At 51.2% G+C, this 15,485-nt stretch overlaps 1 protein-coding gene across 3 annotated transcripts in view; it reads left to right on the top strand.

Annotated features, from left to right (window-relative positions):
• The window catches only part of LOC140190051 (methyl-CpG-binding domain protein 1-like), a 160,978-nt gene that overhangs the window by 35,715 nt on the left and 109,778 nt on the right, over positions 1-15,485 (top strand). For all 3 annotated transcript variants that reach the window (XM_072246487.1, XM_072246480.1, XM_072246481.1), the window contains one exon: positions 484-554. The gene's annotated coding sequence lies outside the window, so the exon portion shown is untranslated. The remainder of the gene's footprint in view (positions 1-483; positions 555-15,485) is intronic.

Raw genomic sequence — 15,485 nt, 5'->3', positions numbered from 1 at the left:
GTCCCATTCCCGCAAAGAACCGAAGTCAGCGCGTAACTCCAGGTCAGGGTCTTCAAAAGAACCCCGAAAGGCAAAAATAAAGATATTAAAGATGGAAATAGAGTTGTTTCTGAAGACGCAAGCAAAGGAGTCGCTGTTTAGTGCCATCGTAACTCTGGCTAGACCAAGACCAGAACTAGAGGTTGTTGTTTCAGGGTGAAAGGTAAAATGTTGAAGGGGGGCATGAGGAGGAACATCCTTACTTAGAGTGTGGAAGTGATGGATGCAGGTTCGATTGTAACATTTAAGAGAAATTTGGATAGGTACGTGGATGGGAGGGCCATGGGCCAGAGGCAGGTTGATGGGACTGGGCAGGGTAACGGTTTGGCATAGAGTAGATGGGACGAAGGGCCTGTTTCTGTGCTGTAGTGTTCCGTGACTCTTCTATTTCGCAAGCAAAATAGTGTGAAAGACTGAACTTTGAATGCTGTTCTCTGTCCTCAGGTACTCAAGCTCTCGTGGGCCTACAGGTCACAGAAGGTCACAACAGAAAGAGGGTAGATCGGAGAGAAGCGGTAAGTGATACAATCCTTCTGATGTTTGGGCTGAACAACAACTGAATCTCTTGACCATGTCTGCATGCTTTTATGCGTTGAGTTATCCATTCTGTCCACCGTACTTACCGACACTCAGTGGCTACCGCCCCCTCCCCCCCTGGTACCTAATGAAGTGGCCACTGAGTGTATGTTTGTGATCTGCTGCTGTAGCCCACCCACTTCAAGCTTCAACCTCTTGTGCGTTCAGAGATGCTCTTCTGCACACCACTGTTGCAACACGTTACTGTCACCTTCCTGTCAGCTTGAATCAGTCTGGCCATTCTCCTCTGACCTCTTTTATCAACAAAGCATTTTTGCCCACAGAGCTGCCACTCGCTGGATGTCTTTTGTTTCTTGCACCATTCTCTGTAAACTCTAGAGATTGCTGTGCATGAAAATCCTAGGAGATCTGCAGTTTCTGAAATACTCAAACCACCACGTCTGGCACCAACAATCATTCCACGGTCGAAGTCACTTAGCTCACATTTCTTCCCCATTCTGATGTTTGACCTGAACAACAACTGAACCTCTTGACCATGTCTGCATGCTTTTATGCAACTGAGTTACTGCTACGTGATTGGCTGATTAGGTATTTGCATTAATGAGCAGGTGCACAACAGTACCTATAAAGTGGTCACTCCTCTATTTACCACAGTGTTCCTCTCCGGAGTGACTTTCCTGAGTTGAGCTGTTTGTAAATCCGAAACCCAGTTTCCTAGGCGATATGCTCAAACAACAGCTTTGGTGTTTGGTTTGTACCCATGTCTTTGTATCCGGTGAGAGGGAGAAGGTTTCAACATGATCTGAGGAGATTAAAAGTAAATTGGTAAATTGGTTTATTACTGTCACATGTACTGAGACACAGTGAAAAGCTTGTCTTGCACACTGTTCGTACAGATCAGATCATTACACAGTGCATTGAGGTAGAACAAGGTAAAATAATAACAGAATGCAGAATAAATTGTCACAGTCACAGAGAAAGTGCAGTGCAGATGGGTAATATGGTACAAGATCATAACAAGGTTGATCGTGAGGTCAAGAGTTCATCTTATCGTACTAGGCGACCACTCAATAGAGTGACAACAGTGGGGTAGAAGCTGTCCCTGAGCCTGGTGGGACGTGATTTCAGCCTTTTGTATCTTCTGCCCGATGGGAGGGGGGAGAAGAGGGAATGTCCGGGATGGGTGGGGTCTTTGATTCTGCTGGTTGATTTACCGAGACAGAGGGAAGTGTAGACAGAGTCCATGGAGGGGAGGCTGGTTTCCGTGACGTGCTGAGCTGTGTCCACCACTCTGCGGTTTCTTGCGGTCACGGACAGAGCGGTTGCCATGCCGAGCCGTGATCCATCCGGATGGGATACTTTCTGTGGTGCATTGATAAAGATAGGTAAGGGTCGATGGACCCTTACCTGAGGGGACATGCTGAAATTCTTTAGCTTCCCGCAGAAGTAGAGGTGCTGGTGATTTTCTTGGTCCATGGTGTCCACGTGGTAGGACCAGGACAGATTGCTGGTGATGTTCACTCCTGGGAACTCGAAGCTCTTGACCCTCTTGACCTCAGCACCATTGATGTAGACAGAAGTGTGTGCATCATCCTCCCCTTCCCGAAGTCAGCAACCAGCTCTTTGAGGGAAAAGTTGTTCTCATGCCACCGTGTTCCGAAGCTCTCAATCTCCTTCCTGTGCTAATTGAGACGCAGCCCACCACGGCAGTGTCATCTGCAAACTTGCAGATGGAGTTTGAGCAGAACGTGGCCACGCAGTCGTGAGCGTACAGGGAGTAGAGCAGGGGGCTGAGGATGCAATCTTGTGGAGCACTGGTGTTCAGAATAATCACAGTGGAGATGCTGCTGCCTGTCATTACCGATTGTGGTCTGTTGGTCAGGAAGCTGATCCAGTTGCAGAGGGAGTGTTGGGTCCCAGGCCTCCGAGTTTGGAAATGAGTTGGCTTAGAATTACAGTATTGAAGGCGGAGCTTGAGTCGATAAGCAATAGTCCTACGTAGGTGTCTACACTGCCCAGGTGCTCCTGGGATGAGCTTTGGGTCAGGGTCTGTTCCATGTAGCCAACGGAAAGGCAGGCAAAGCAGGGGCCCACACTGGTGATTTGGGGTCCAAAGAGAACCTTTGGTGCGGGGTCTCGAACTGAAATGCCGACACTTTTTGTCCCTTTGACCCCCGCCCCACCCACAAGTCCTGCTTGACCTACCAACAGCTGGTTTTATTAACTTAGAGGTACAGCACGGAACAGATCCTTCTGGTTCAACAAGCCACCCTGCCCAGCAACCCACCTATTTCACCCTAGCCTAATCATGGGACACTTTACAATGATCAAAGCTCAAAGTACATTTATTATCGAAGTATGTATATATTATACAACCTTGAGAATCATCTCCTAGCAGGCAGCCACAAAACAAAGAAACCTAAAAGAACCCATTAAAAAGAAGACCGTCAAACACCCAATGTCCAGAGAGAGAAAAAAAAACACCAATCATGCAAGCAGCAAACATAAGCAAATAGTGTTCTGAACTGAAGTCCACAAAGAGAGTCCTGTCCCCAGACCCTTAGTTTAGTGCAGAGCGGAGCAGCGAGCTGAAATAAACAGCCCTTGCTTCAGGCCCTGACACCCTGACCATTGCGATCTGGCTTGGTGCATAAATCGGCAACCAGACATTGGGTTCAGTTGCCTCACTACGCTCTGGGGCCTGGACCCCACCGCTTCGATATGGCCCGTACCCAGCCTTTCCGGTTTGGCCCAGCACTTAAGTCGTCGTCCGAACACCGGGTTCTGTGGCTTCGATAATAACCTACTAACTGGTATGTCTTTGGTCTGTGGGAGGAGACTGGAGCATCCAGAGGAAATGCCCCGCAGTCATGGGGTGGACATGCAAACTCCTTACAGACAGTGGCGGAATTGAACTCTGAGCTCTGCTTACCGCCACGCGGCGGTAAGGTAGCCGCTGGTGGTGGGTGGCTCAGGACGCTACCCTGGGGTGTGCTTGCAGGGACATCCTGTGGCTGATATGATTGACTTTCAGTCACCGCAGCCACCCTCCTCCGTGCCAGGAATGATTCCAGCCAGCGGAGACTATCCCCCCACCCGGTTCCCATCGCCCCCATTTAGATCAGGGCCCTGTGATGCCCGACTGGATCTAATGTCATTCCCTTGATATTTTGCTTTTGGTTTTGTAGAGGTGTGTGTCCTGTTGTACACCTGGTAATTCACAGATAGGCACTTCGGCCCACCGGGTCTATACTGACACGTCCTCTACCCCAGCGCCTGAGGCCATTTTCAGCCATTCATGTGCCCGGCTGGGTACTTTTTCAATGTTGAGAGTCTCCAACCCCCCCTACCCCATCCCCCTTACCATCCCCTCTGACAGTGAGTTTCCAGATCCCAACACCATCCTTCCCTCGGAGGGAAAAAAATTCCCCGCCTCAGATCCCCCTCTCCACCCCTCACCCCTGAAACCATGCTCCCTGGGTTTGGACACCTCTGCCACGGGGTAATTCTCCCAACTCTCCTACCCTGTCTCTACCCCGTGTCATTCTAATCCACCTCTATCAGGTCCCCCCCTCAGCTTCCCCCCACTCCAGGGAGAACAGACCCCAGCCTCTCTAGTCTCTCCTCGTAACTGAAATGCTCCGTCCTGGGGGAATTCTCCTCTACACCCTCTCCGAGTTGCAGTCACCCACTTCCTAGAGTGTGGTGACCAGTAACTCCAGCTGTGGGCTGACCAGTGGTTTATAAAGTAATAGCGTCACCTCCCCCGCTCTTGTATTCTCTGTCCCAGCTAATGAAGGCAAGGTGTCCTGTGTCTTCTGCATTGTATATGTGAAGAATTAGGTCGATCGGCCCATCGAGTCTGCTCCACTCTTTCATCGTGGCTGATTTATTATCCCTCTCCGTCCCATTCTCCTGCCTTCTCGCCGTAACCTCTGACACACTATCAACCTCTGCTTTAAATATACCCACTGCCTTGGCCTCTGCAGCCAGTCTGTGGCAATGAATTCCACAGATTCACTGCCCTCCGGCTAATGTGATTCCTCCTTATCATTGCTCTAAAGGAGACGTCCTTGTATTCTGAGGCTGTACCCTCTGTCCCTAGACTCCCCCACGATAAGAAACATCCTCCTCACATCCACTGTACCTAGGCCCTACAATATCTGGTAGGTTTCAATGAGATTCCTGCCCACCCACCCCCCCACTATTCTTCTAAACTTCAGCAAGTACTGGGCCTGTTTGTTACCAGAATCCTCCTTGCACATGTATTCCTTGCCCTGGCTAGTGAAGGCAAGTACCCTGTTTGCTTTTCTACACCATGTTGTGTACCTGTGCTGTGTGCGAGAGTGAGTGTGTGTGTGTGTGTGTGTGTGTGTGTGTGTGTGTGTGTTTGTTTTGTAAGAGATTTGCGTTAGTGGCTCACTGGAGACATTCATCTGATCTGAGTCACAGGGAATAAGGTTCCGTCTCAGGCTGCTGTTGCTGGCTGATGCATAATTGGCCTGTGACGAGAGAGAAGCATTGCGTTTATTTTTTTTCTTCTCGCCGGAAGGGGCTTTTACAACCTTCAGTGCTTCTGGTGAAGCGTTCTCAGCTGAGGCAGGATCTCGCCGGCTTGTTTTGAAGAGAGAAGATTACGCCGGCATCCGGGGGCGGAGTGGCGCAGCGGGAAGGCCTGGGTTCGATCCCGACCTCTGCCATCCGACGCCTGTGGAGTTGTGCAGGGTCGGTGGGTTAATTGCCCTCTGAGTAACTGGGGAAAGCAGGGAATATCGGTGGGGCAATGGGATTGCTCTGTGGGCAGAACAGCCTCCCACATCATGAGTTTGGAATTCCGACGTGTGTGTGTGTGTGTTCTCATTTGCACATTCACCCTGTGGCCTTGTGGATTTCTCCTGATCACTCCGCTTCCTTCCCACGTTCCAACATGTGCTCCCCCCCCCCACCAATATCTGGGTGGAGTTGGGGGAGTTTGACACAGTAACATGGGGGGGGGGGGTGAGAGAAATGGGTGAAATGCTGGTCAGGGCTGAGGGGCCAGCTTCTGTGTTCTCTGACTCTCTGACGATCTGCGATGGGCCCGTGTGAGACATCGCCGCTATCCCCTGGACTGATCATATAACCATATAACAATTACAGCACGGAAACAGGCCATCTCGGCCCTTCTAGTCCGTGCCGAACTGTTACTCTCACCTAGTCCCACTCATTCATCATTTGAATCAGAATCAGCTTTAATATCGCTAGCTTATGTTGTGAAATTTGTTTTGTGGCTGGGGTGCAATGCAAAGCATAATAAAAATTTATAGATCTGTATATATATGCATACACACACACACACACACACACGCACACACACACAGTTATTGTAATTTGCAATTTATATTTATAAAAAAGAGCTAATTTTTTCAAATAGTGAGACAGTGTTTGTGCGTTCAATGTCTATTCAGGAATCTGATGGTAGAGGGGAAGAATCTGTTCCTGTGTGCCTTCAGGCTCCTGTACCTTCTCCTGGATGGTAGCGATGGGAAGAGGGCGTAGCCCGGGTGGTGAGGGTCCTTAGAGAAGGACGCCGCCGCCTTGAGGCACCGTCTGGTGGAGATGTCCTGGAATGGTGGGGAAGGTTGTGCCCGCGAGTCTGCAACTTTCTGCAGCCTCTTGCGATCCTGTGCATTGCAGCGTCAATTCCAGACGGCGATACAGCCGGTCAGAAAACCCTCCACTGTACAACTGTAGAAAGTTGCTTGGGTCTTTGGTGCCATACTGAATCTCCTCAAACTCTTAGCGAAGTAGAGCCACAGGCGTGCCTTCTTCGTGGTTGCGTCGATGCACCGGGCCCAGGGTAGCTCCTCTAAACTGCTGGAACATGAAGCTGCTCACCCCACAATGAGGATCAGAGTCCTTTACTTCTTTACTGATGGTAGTGACGGGGGGTTGTGTCTCTGGCAGTGTAGGAGACCGAGGACAGATAAGTTGGTGTGGGGGAGGGGAAGAATTAAAGGTGCTGCGGTAACCTGGGAGCTCCATTAGAGCGGTTGGAGCGCAGGCAGCTTCTTGGCGAAGAGATCGCCCACTCTGCGCTTAGTCTCCCTTGTGTAGAGAGTAACAGAAAAGGAGAGACCTTAAGGCATCCAGGGAGAGAATTAGGCCATTCAGCCCATCAGGTCTACACCGCCATTCCATCACGTCTGATTTATTATCCATCTCAACCCCCTTCTCCTGCCTTGAGCCCCTAACCTTTGACCCCCTGACTAATCAAGAACCTATCAACCTCTGCTTTGAATATACCCAATGACTTGGCCTCCACAGCCGTCTCTGGCAATGAAATCCACAAATTCACCACCCTCTGCCTAAGAAGTTCCTCCCCATTTCTGTTCCCCCTATTCTGAGGCTGTGCCTGCTGGTCCTAGACTCACCCACTGTAGGGCTATAAGTACAATAAGATGTACATATAAAAATATAATTTTAGGGCCAGCTGGTGGCACAACGACATTGGCGCTGGACCCGGGAGCAGAGGTTCCCGGGTTCAAAACTAGTCGAGTCTGCTCCTGCGTACGCTTTCCATTCGTGCCGGGTTGAGTATTGAGATTGCAACTCGACCTCAGAAAATAAAGGGAGAATACTGGGAAAATGGCTGTGTGAGGAGTGTTGCGCCATACAGTCTCTCTCACTCTGCACCTTGTAAAAAAGCCATGAAAAAGACATCATCACAGACGCACGCACAGATGCGCATGCACACACACGCACAGACTTGCACGCACGCAGGCACATGCCAAAAAATATATATAATTTTAAAAAGTAGTACGAAAATGGAGGGAAAAATAGTGAGACAGTGGTCATGAGTTCAACATCCATTCTTAATCTGTTGGCAGCGGGGAAGAAGCTACTCCTGAAAATTTGAACGTAAACACGAGGAATTCTGCAGATCCTGAAAATTTGACTGTGTGCCTTTGGGGTCCTATGCCACCTCCCTGATGGTAGCAATGAGAAGAGGGCATGCCCTGGGTGATGAGGGTGCTTAATGATGGGCGCCTCATTTTTAAGGCACCGCCTTTGAAGTTGTCCTGCAAGCTGGAGGAGGCCAGTGATGGAGCTGGTGGAGCCTGTAACTTTCCGCAGCTTTTTCTGATTCTGTGCAGTCCCCCTGCCCATACCAGACGGTGATGCAGCCAGTTAGAATGCTGTCCATGGTACATCTGTAGAAATTTGCAATCGTCTTTGGTGACGTACCAAATCTCCTCAAACTCCTCATGAAATACGGCCGCTGTCGTGCCTCCTTTGTAATCGCAGGAAGTCGGACTGGAAAGGGTTATTCTCCGTTGCACTGTGGAGCAAGTCTAGATGGATTCTGAGGTTGGTCTCTGAGAAGGGCTGCTCACAGATCGTTCTCATACCTGGGGAGTAGAGTTGAAGCAGGAGGGGGGCCAGATCCGCACGCAGATGCACAGCGTAGAGACTGAGCTCGCGATTCCCGATGAGGAAGGAGGAGGTCTGGAGATCAGTCGTTGCGTTCTGCGCCCCCCCCCCCCCCCAGCAGGCTGTGGCTCCTCTGCAGTTTCCCCACGGAGGCTTGCTCGGAGAGGCCTTGTTCTTCACAGAAATCTGGATTCGGATTTATTATCGCTGACTTAGATGACGTGAGATTTGTTTGTAGCAAAGACGTGTTAACGTAAATTATAAACAGAAAGAATCAGGGTAAAAGTGAGGAATAAAAAGTCCCGATGAAGGGTCTCGGCCCAATACGTCGACTGTTTATTCCCCTCCATAGGTGCTGCCTGGCCTGCTGAGTTCCTCCAGCTTTTTGTGTGTTGCTCAGGAATTCCATCATCCGCAGAATTTCTGGTGTGCCAGAAGAGTAAGGAGGTAGTGTTGTACAAGCTTATTTGTGACAGGCACATTGAAGCAGACAGTGAACTGCATCATTTGAGTTGGCAGCCATCATGCCCGAGGGTGTGCTGGGGGCAGCCTGCAAGTGTCAGCACGCATTCTGGCACCAACATAGCAAGCCGACAGTGCCTGGCAGAAAAACACAGAAACCAAGCGGTATTCCCCTCCCATCTGCGCGCACGCATTTAACCCCGGGACTCCAGTGCCCCAGCCTTCAGCGGACTCTAGCCTACTCACAACAGGGTTCGATTCCCCCAGCGGACTCGCGGATTCAGATCTGGCCAACGGGCCCCAACTTCCAGACTTCCGGTTTGTCCTCGGGCCCTGATCCTTGCTGTCGACCCTGTGACCTGCCAATCACTGAGCACCAGACCTCGAGATCCAGACTCGCCGATAGCAGGATGCTGAATACTAGGACTCGCGCTCCGGTCTCACTGGTTTACGAGCCTGGCATAGTGGGGGGAGGTCAACCTCGTTCCTCTTGCCTACATAGAACTGCGACTCCGGAACCGGCTGACAACTGGCTGACCTTGGTAGCGGAAGCTCGTCTACTCTCTGTTGGTCTGAAATCTGACCATGGATGTCCAACGTCCGTGTCGCCCATCTTTTAGACTTAGGTTCCGGAGTGACCTCTGATTCCTCCACATACCCTAATCTGAGCCATTCAGAAATCTGAAGCTGTTCCTAAAATTTTGAGTGTGTGTCTTCAGGTTCCTGTACCTCCTCCCTGGTGGTAGTAATGAGAAGAGGGCATGGCCTGGGTGGTGAGGTATGTAGTGATGGGTGCCACCTTTTTGAAGCCCTGTCTTTGAAGATGTCTTCGGTGGTGGAACTAGATACAACCACTGCGTTTATGGGGCATTGAACAGGTAGGCAAATGGATTTAGCGGAACTGGCCAAAGCGGCTAATATGAATGATTTGGGCAGAAGGGACTCTTTCTCAGCTCTGTGAACACCTTATTGGTCTGAACATCTCGGGAATTGAGTCTTGGCCTTGTCGACCTCGACGTCAGACCTGATACTCCTGGGACCTCCTCATTCCACTTCCCCCCTTCTTCCCAACCTCACCTTTGTGGATCCTGAACTCCCAAGGCCCGTGTCCCATCAGGTCCCATGTTACGGACGCTCTCCCCTCCCCCCACTTCCCGGACTCAGATCAATCGTGTAAACATCCGGGCGTCCTGGACTACAGCAGCTAGGTACCAACTCCCGCTGTGATGCTGCCACAACCCTACCCCACCCAGGCAAGAACAGAGATCTCCTGCCCCCGTCGCCACCCCTCCACCGCCGATCGGGCTGAGGGGAGAAGAGGGAATAGCACTGGGGCGGGAAACGGGCCAGGTCTACTTCTGCGCCTGTGGCGTAGATGGGGTTTACTGTCAGCTGAGGCTCTGCCCGCTTCACGCCTTTCCCTCGGCCCCGAGGAGCAACATTGAGGGCCCCGCATAGCACAGAGATTAGCTCGTCTCCTTTATAATTTGTGGCCTCAGAGTTCATTTTCGGTGTCATATATAAGGAGTTTGTACATTCTCCCCGTGACCACATGACTTTACTCTAGGTGCTCCGGTTTCCTGTCTCGGTCCAAAGATGCACGGGTTAGTAGGTTAATTGATCATTCTAAATCGTCTCGTGATTAGGCTAGGGTTAAATAGGTGGGTTGCTGGCCGGCACAATTTGTTGGTCCTGTTCTGTGCCCTATATAAATACAATAAAATAAATCCTGGAACCTAATGATCAGGGGTGAGGGGTTTGAAGGGGCAGGTCTCGAGAGGCAGCAGGCTCGTTTGAACGCTGTCCCCTCTCGCAAGGAAAGGGAGTGAGAGATAGGGAGAGACAGAGATGGGAAGAGAGAGAGAGACAGTGAGGGAGCAGAGAGAGGGATGGAGGCAGCAAGATGGAGATGGAGAGAGAGAAAAACAGACAGAGAGACGAGATGGGGAAAGAGAGAGAGATGGAGGCAGATAGATGGAGATGAAGGCAGAGGCAGAGAAGAGTGAGACAGCCAGATAAGCAAAGACAGAGAGGGAGGGGGAGAGAGATGGGAAGAGACATGAGATGGAGGCAGAGAATTGAAAATGGAAACAGACAGAGATAGATAGGCAAAAGATAGAAGAAAGAGAGAGAAACAGAAAGAAGCAGTGTGAGAGAAGGAGAGAGAGACACACAGAGTGGGGGGTCTGTAAGGTAGTGCATTCATGCATCCCTCATCACCCCCCCCCCCCAGCCACCTCCCCCCAAGGTCCATTGCCTCGCCCCGGGTCAGAGGCTGAGGGTGGGAGGGTGACCGCTGGTCCTGGAAGGTTGTGTTGGGGAAGCCGACAGGCTCCCACCCAGTCCAGATGATGTGGAGCCTGTTGCTATCTGGCTGTGCGCTAACCTCTCGGGCATGGGTGTGTCAGCACTGCCTGTTGGCTCGTGTCTCAACCGCAAAGGGAGGGGAGGAGCAGGGTGGTGTGTGTTCGAGGGGGCAGGACTGAGGTGTGGTTGCACAGACAGAGGCCCTTTGGCTCAACTCATTCACACTGACCCAGATTCCTGTTCAGGCCAGTTTAATTTGCCAGTGCTTTGCCCATATCCCTCTCGTGTACCTTTTGAAGTGTCTTTTACATTGTACCCACCTCAACCACTTCCTCGTTCCACAGACTGACCACCCTCTGGGCGAAACATTTACCCCTCAGTTCCCCTTTAAATCTCTTCCCTCTCACCTTAAACCTGTGCCTTCTAGTTTTAGACTTCCCTCCACCTGGGGAAAAAGACTGACCATCCACTCTCGTGGTTTTATAAACCTCTAAAGTTGCCCCTCAGCCTCCCTCACTCCAGGGAAAACAGTCCCAGCCTGTCCAGCCTCTCCTTACAACTCAATCCCTCCAGTCCCGGGAACATCCTGGTGAATCTTTCCTGCCCTCTCTCCAGTTTAATGGCATCCTTCCTATAGCTGGGTGACCAGAACTACACACAATACTCTGAGTGCGTCCTCACCGACGTCTTTTACAGGTGCAACATGACGTCCCATCACCTGCACTCAGTGCCTTGACTGATACAGCCAACTTCACCACCCTGTCTATCTGTGATGCCTCTTTCAGAGAACCATGTACCTGTACCCCTGGGTCTCTCTGTTCTGCAGAACTCCCCAGGGCCCTCTCATTCACTGTGAGTCCCGTCCTGCTTTAACTTCCCAAAGTACAAGACCTCACACTTGTCCGAGTTAAACTGCATCTGCCATTCATCGGCCCACCTTCCCCAGTTGATCTAGGTCCTGATGTAAACCTTAATCAGCAGGACCCAACCTTTTTCATGCCCTGGACCAATGCCATAAAGCAAGGGGTCCATGGACCCCAGATTGGGAGCCCCTGCCCTAGATGTACAGACTTAACCCTTTATACCAGAGTGCACTCAGTGCCCTCTTTACCTGTGCCACCCCTAGGGTTGGGGGGCGGGGGGGGAAGACTGACCGTCCACCTTATCGATGTCACTCGTGGTTTTATAAATCTCTATAAGGTCACCCCTCAGTCTTCTTTGTTCCAGGGTAAACAGTCCCAGTCTGTCCAGCATCTCCTTACAACTCAATCGCACCGTTGGCCTGCGAGAGCCTCTCCCGTTTGTTGTTGCAGAATTTCGCTTGGCTTGGGTGCCCCTACATCAATTTGAACTCCCTGCCCCTGTCCTCTTTAACTGAGCTCAGCAGTGGTTGTGGGAGGGGGGAGGGAGTGGGGCTGATGTGACCTCAAGCTGCTTCACCCCTCCTCACCCATGGAGAAAGTCTCCACACCACCCCCCCTTCCCTCCGACCTTAAGGCACCAGGAATTCAAGGTCCACACTGGGCTGTAACAAACAGATCCACCTCTCACCCCCAGTCGAGCACAATGAGATCCTGTGGTTGACGGGAATAAGAAGATTTGGGCTACGCGCGCGTACACACACACACACACACACACACACACACGCACACACTCTCTCTCTCTCTCTCTCTCACTCACTCTCTCACTGTCTCACTCTCTCTCTCACTCTTGCACTCTGATACACACTAATACATACATACTCTTGCACACTCATACTCTGTCTTGCACACTGACACACACACACACACACACTCACTCTCTCTTGCACTCTGATACACACTAATACATACATACTCTTGCACACTGACATACTCTGTCTTGCACACTGACACACACACACACACACACACCACACACACACTCAACTCACTCTCACACACACGCAGATACAGTGATACAGATGCAGACACCCCCCCGACCGGTTGTCAGGTTTCTGAACGGCCCACGAGCCCGTGAGCACCATCTCATTATTCCTCTTCTCCACTGCTGGCTTATATTTTATGTTGTAACTTACAGTAAGTTTTATGTCTTGGACTGTACTGCTGCCACAAAACAACAAATTTTGTGACTTTTCGGTGATAATGAACCTGGTTGTGATCCTGCCCGCGCAAGATAGGGTTAAACCCAGGCGGCTGTTGAAGGGAGAGATGTGTGAGCCAAATCTCAGATTCCCCGAGTGAACACACGGGCAGGATTGATGACATGACACCCCCTCAGTGATGTTCAAGCTCCCTCCACAGCTCCTGACCATGCGTAACTAACTCCCTCGACCAAGTGTCCCCGGTGATATCAGCAGTATGTCCCCCCCACCCCCACAGTAGCCCTCCCCTCCCTGAATTGCAGGGGCAGATCACAGGCAAACAGATGGCCCGTTTGATTTTTATTTTGTTACGTGTTTCTCTTCTGCACCACCCACTGACACAGGATCCTCGAACGTGGAGAGCGGCTGGCTTCTCCGATCTGCAGGCAGTCGGCAAGCTCCAGACACACACACAAACACACACACACACACACACACAAACACATGTAGAGACACACACTCACACAGAGACACACACACACACTCACACTCACACAGAGACACACACACACACTCACACTCACAGAGAGACACACGCACACAGAGAGACACACGCACGCAGACACGCACAGATAGAGACACACACACACACTCACACTCTCACACACAGAGACACACACTCACACTCACAGATATACACACGCGCACAGGAGAGAGAGACACACGCATGCACACAGAGATACACACACACACACACAGGCACACACACACAAACTCACACACAGACACAGACCCTCACACGTAGACACACACACACACACACACACACTCACACAGATACACACACGCACACAGAGAGAGACACACAGACACACACACACACACACACACGGACACACATAGAGACACATACAGAGACACATGGATGCACACACACCCCCTCTCACAGACCCCCCCCACCGTCCAGTGCTGTATCTCTTCTCTCTGACTTGCACTAACAGTCTCTTTCCCTCTGTGTCTCTCCCTTGTTTTGTCTCTGAATGACCTTCCTGCTGTTTCTCTCGCTTTTACTCTGTACCCTTCTCTTTCTCTCTGTCCTTCTATCACTGTCCTCTCTGTGACTCTCTGTCCTCTATCTGTGTGTCTCTTTCTCTCTTTCACCATTTACCTGTCATCCTCTGTCTCTCAGTATCTCTCTGTGACTCTCTGTGCATATCTCTCTCAGTGTGTCTCTGTCTCTCTCTGACTCTGTGTGTGTCTGTCTTTCTCTCTGTCTCTGTCCCTCAGTGTCTTACTGTCTCTTACTGTCTGTCTGAGTCTCTCTCTCACTTTGTGCGCTCTCTTCTCTGTCCCTTAGTGTCTCTCTGTCAGTCTTTGTGTGTGTGTGTCTCTCTCTTTCTGTCCGTCAGCGTCTTTCTGTCTCTGTGTGTATATCCCTCACTGTCTGTGTGTTTTTCTCTCTCTCTCCCTCTATCTGTCTCTCAGTGTCTCTCTCTAACTCTGTGTGTGTGTGTGTATCTCTCTTCCTCTCCCTCTCTGTCTCTCTCTCTGCCTCTCTGTTCCTCAGTGTCTTTCTGATTCTGTCTCTGTGTGTATATCTCTTGCTGTCTCTGTCTCTCTCTCCCCCTTTCTCTCTCTTCCTCTCTCTCCCTCTCTCTCCCTCTCTCTCTCTGTCCATCAGTGTCTTTCTGATTCTGTCTCTGTGTGTATATCTCTTGCTGTCTCTGTCCCTCTCTCTCTGTCACCTTCACACGAGACGCTCTCAGCACCATCCCCGAGTGCGCACACAGTCTTCAAAGGTCATGCTGAGACTCTGAGGCTGAGGCAGATCTGTTGAAACATTAATGCCTGACAGATCTCCTGGGCATTCAGTACGCAGCGCACCAGGCTGTTAATAGGGAAAGAATGTTTCGGTGGGGGGGGGGGGGGGGGGGCGGAGATTTGTTGTGCTGTGCAGACGCACGTTCGTTTAACACCTCATGTTCGGGACAGAGACTCTCTGAGCACAAAACGGCTCCTCGCATGCACTGTGCCAATGCTTTGATGTGATTAACCACCCCATCACACCCATCCGTCGGCGATAATATGTACGGCTCGGTGGGATGTTCGTGTCAGTGTCCCTCCCTACCCCAGGCCCCAGATCATTTGCAGGTGTTCCACCCGGAGTATTTGAGGCATTTCTGCAAATTGGATTAAACGTTGCAAAACCAGGAAAGGTACAAGGCTCTGGGGAGAGAGCAGGGATTAGTCTCGGGACTGACAGAGGGCTGTGGGGAGAGTGCAGGGCAGTGGGGGCTGTGGAGAGAGGGCAGGGTTAGGGGATTAGTCTGGGGACTGACAGGGCTGTGAGGAGAGAGTGGGGCAGTGGGATTATTGTGAGCTGTGGGGAGGGAGCATAGCCCTGGGATTAATTTGGGAACTGACAGAGGGCAGTGGAACAGTTTGGGGAGGGACACAGGGCTGTGGGTAGAGAGCGGGACAGTGGGATTAGTTTGGGGGACTGTCATGGGGCTGTGGGGAGAGAGCGGGACAGTGGGATTAGTTTGGGGACTGACACAGGGCTGTGGGGAGAGAGTGGGACAGTGCGATTAGTTTGGGGACTGACACAGGGCTGTGGGTAGAGAGCGGGACAGTGCGATTAGTTTGGGGACTGACACGGCTATGA

Source organism: Mobula birostris, chromosome 29, assembly GCF_030028105.1.
Source record: "Mobula birostris isolate sMobBir1 chromosome 29, sMobBir1.hap1, whole genome shotgun sequence".
Taxonomy (NCBI): domain Eukaryota; kingdom Metazoa; phylum Chordata; class Chondrichthyes; order Myliobatiformes; family Myliobatidae; genus Mobula; species Mobula birostris.
This window is presented reverse-complemented; position numbering and strand designations above follow the sequence as displayed.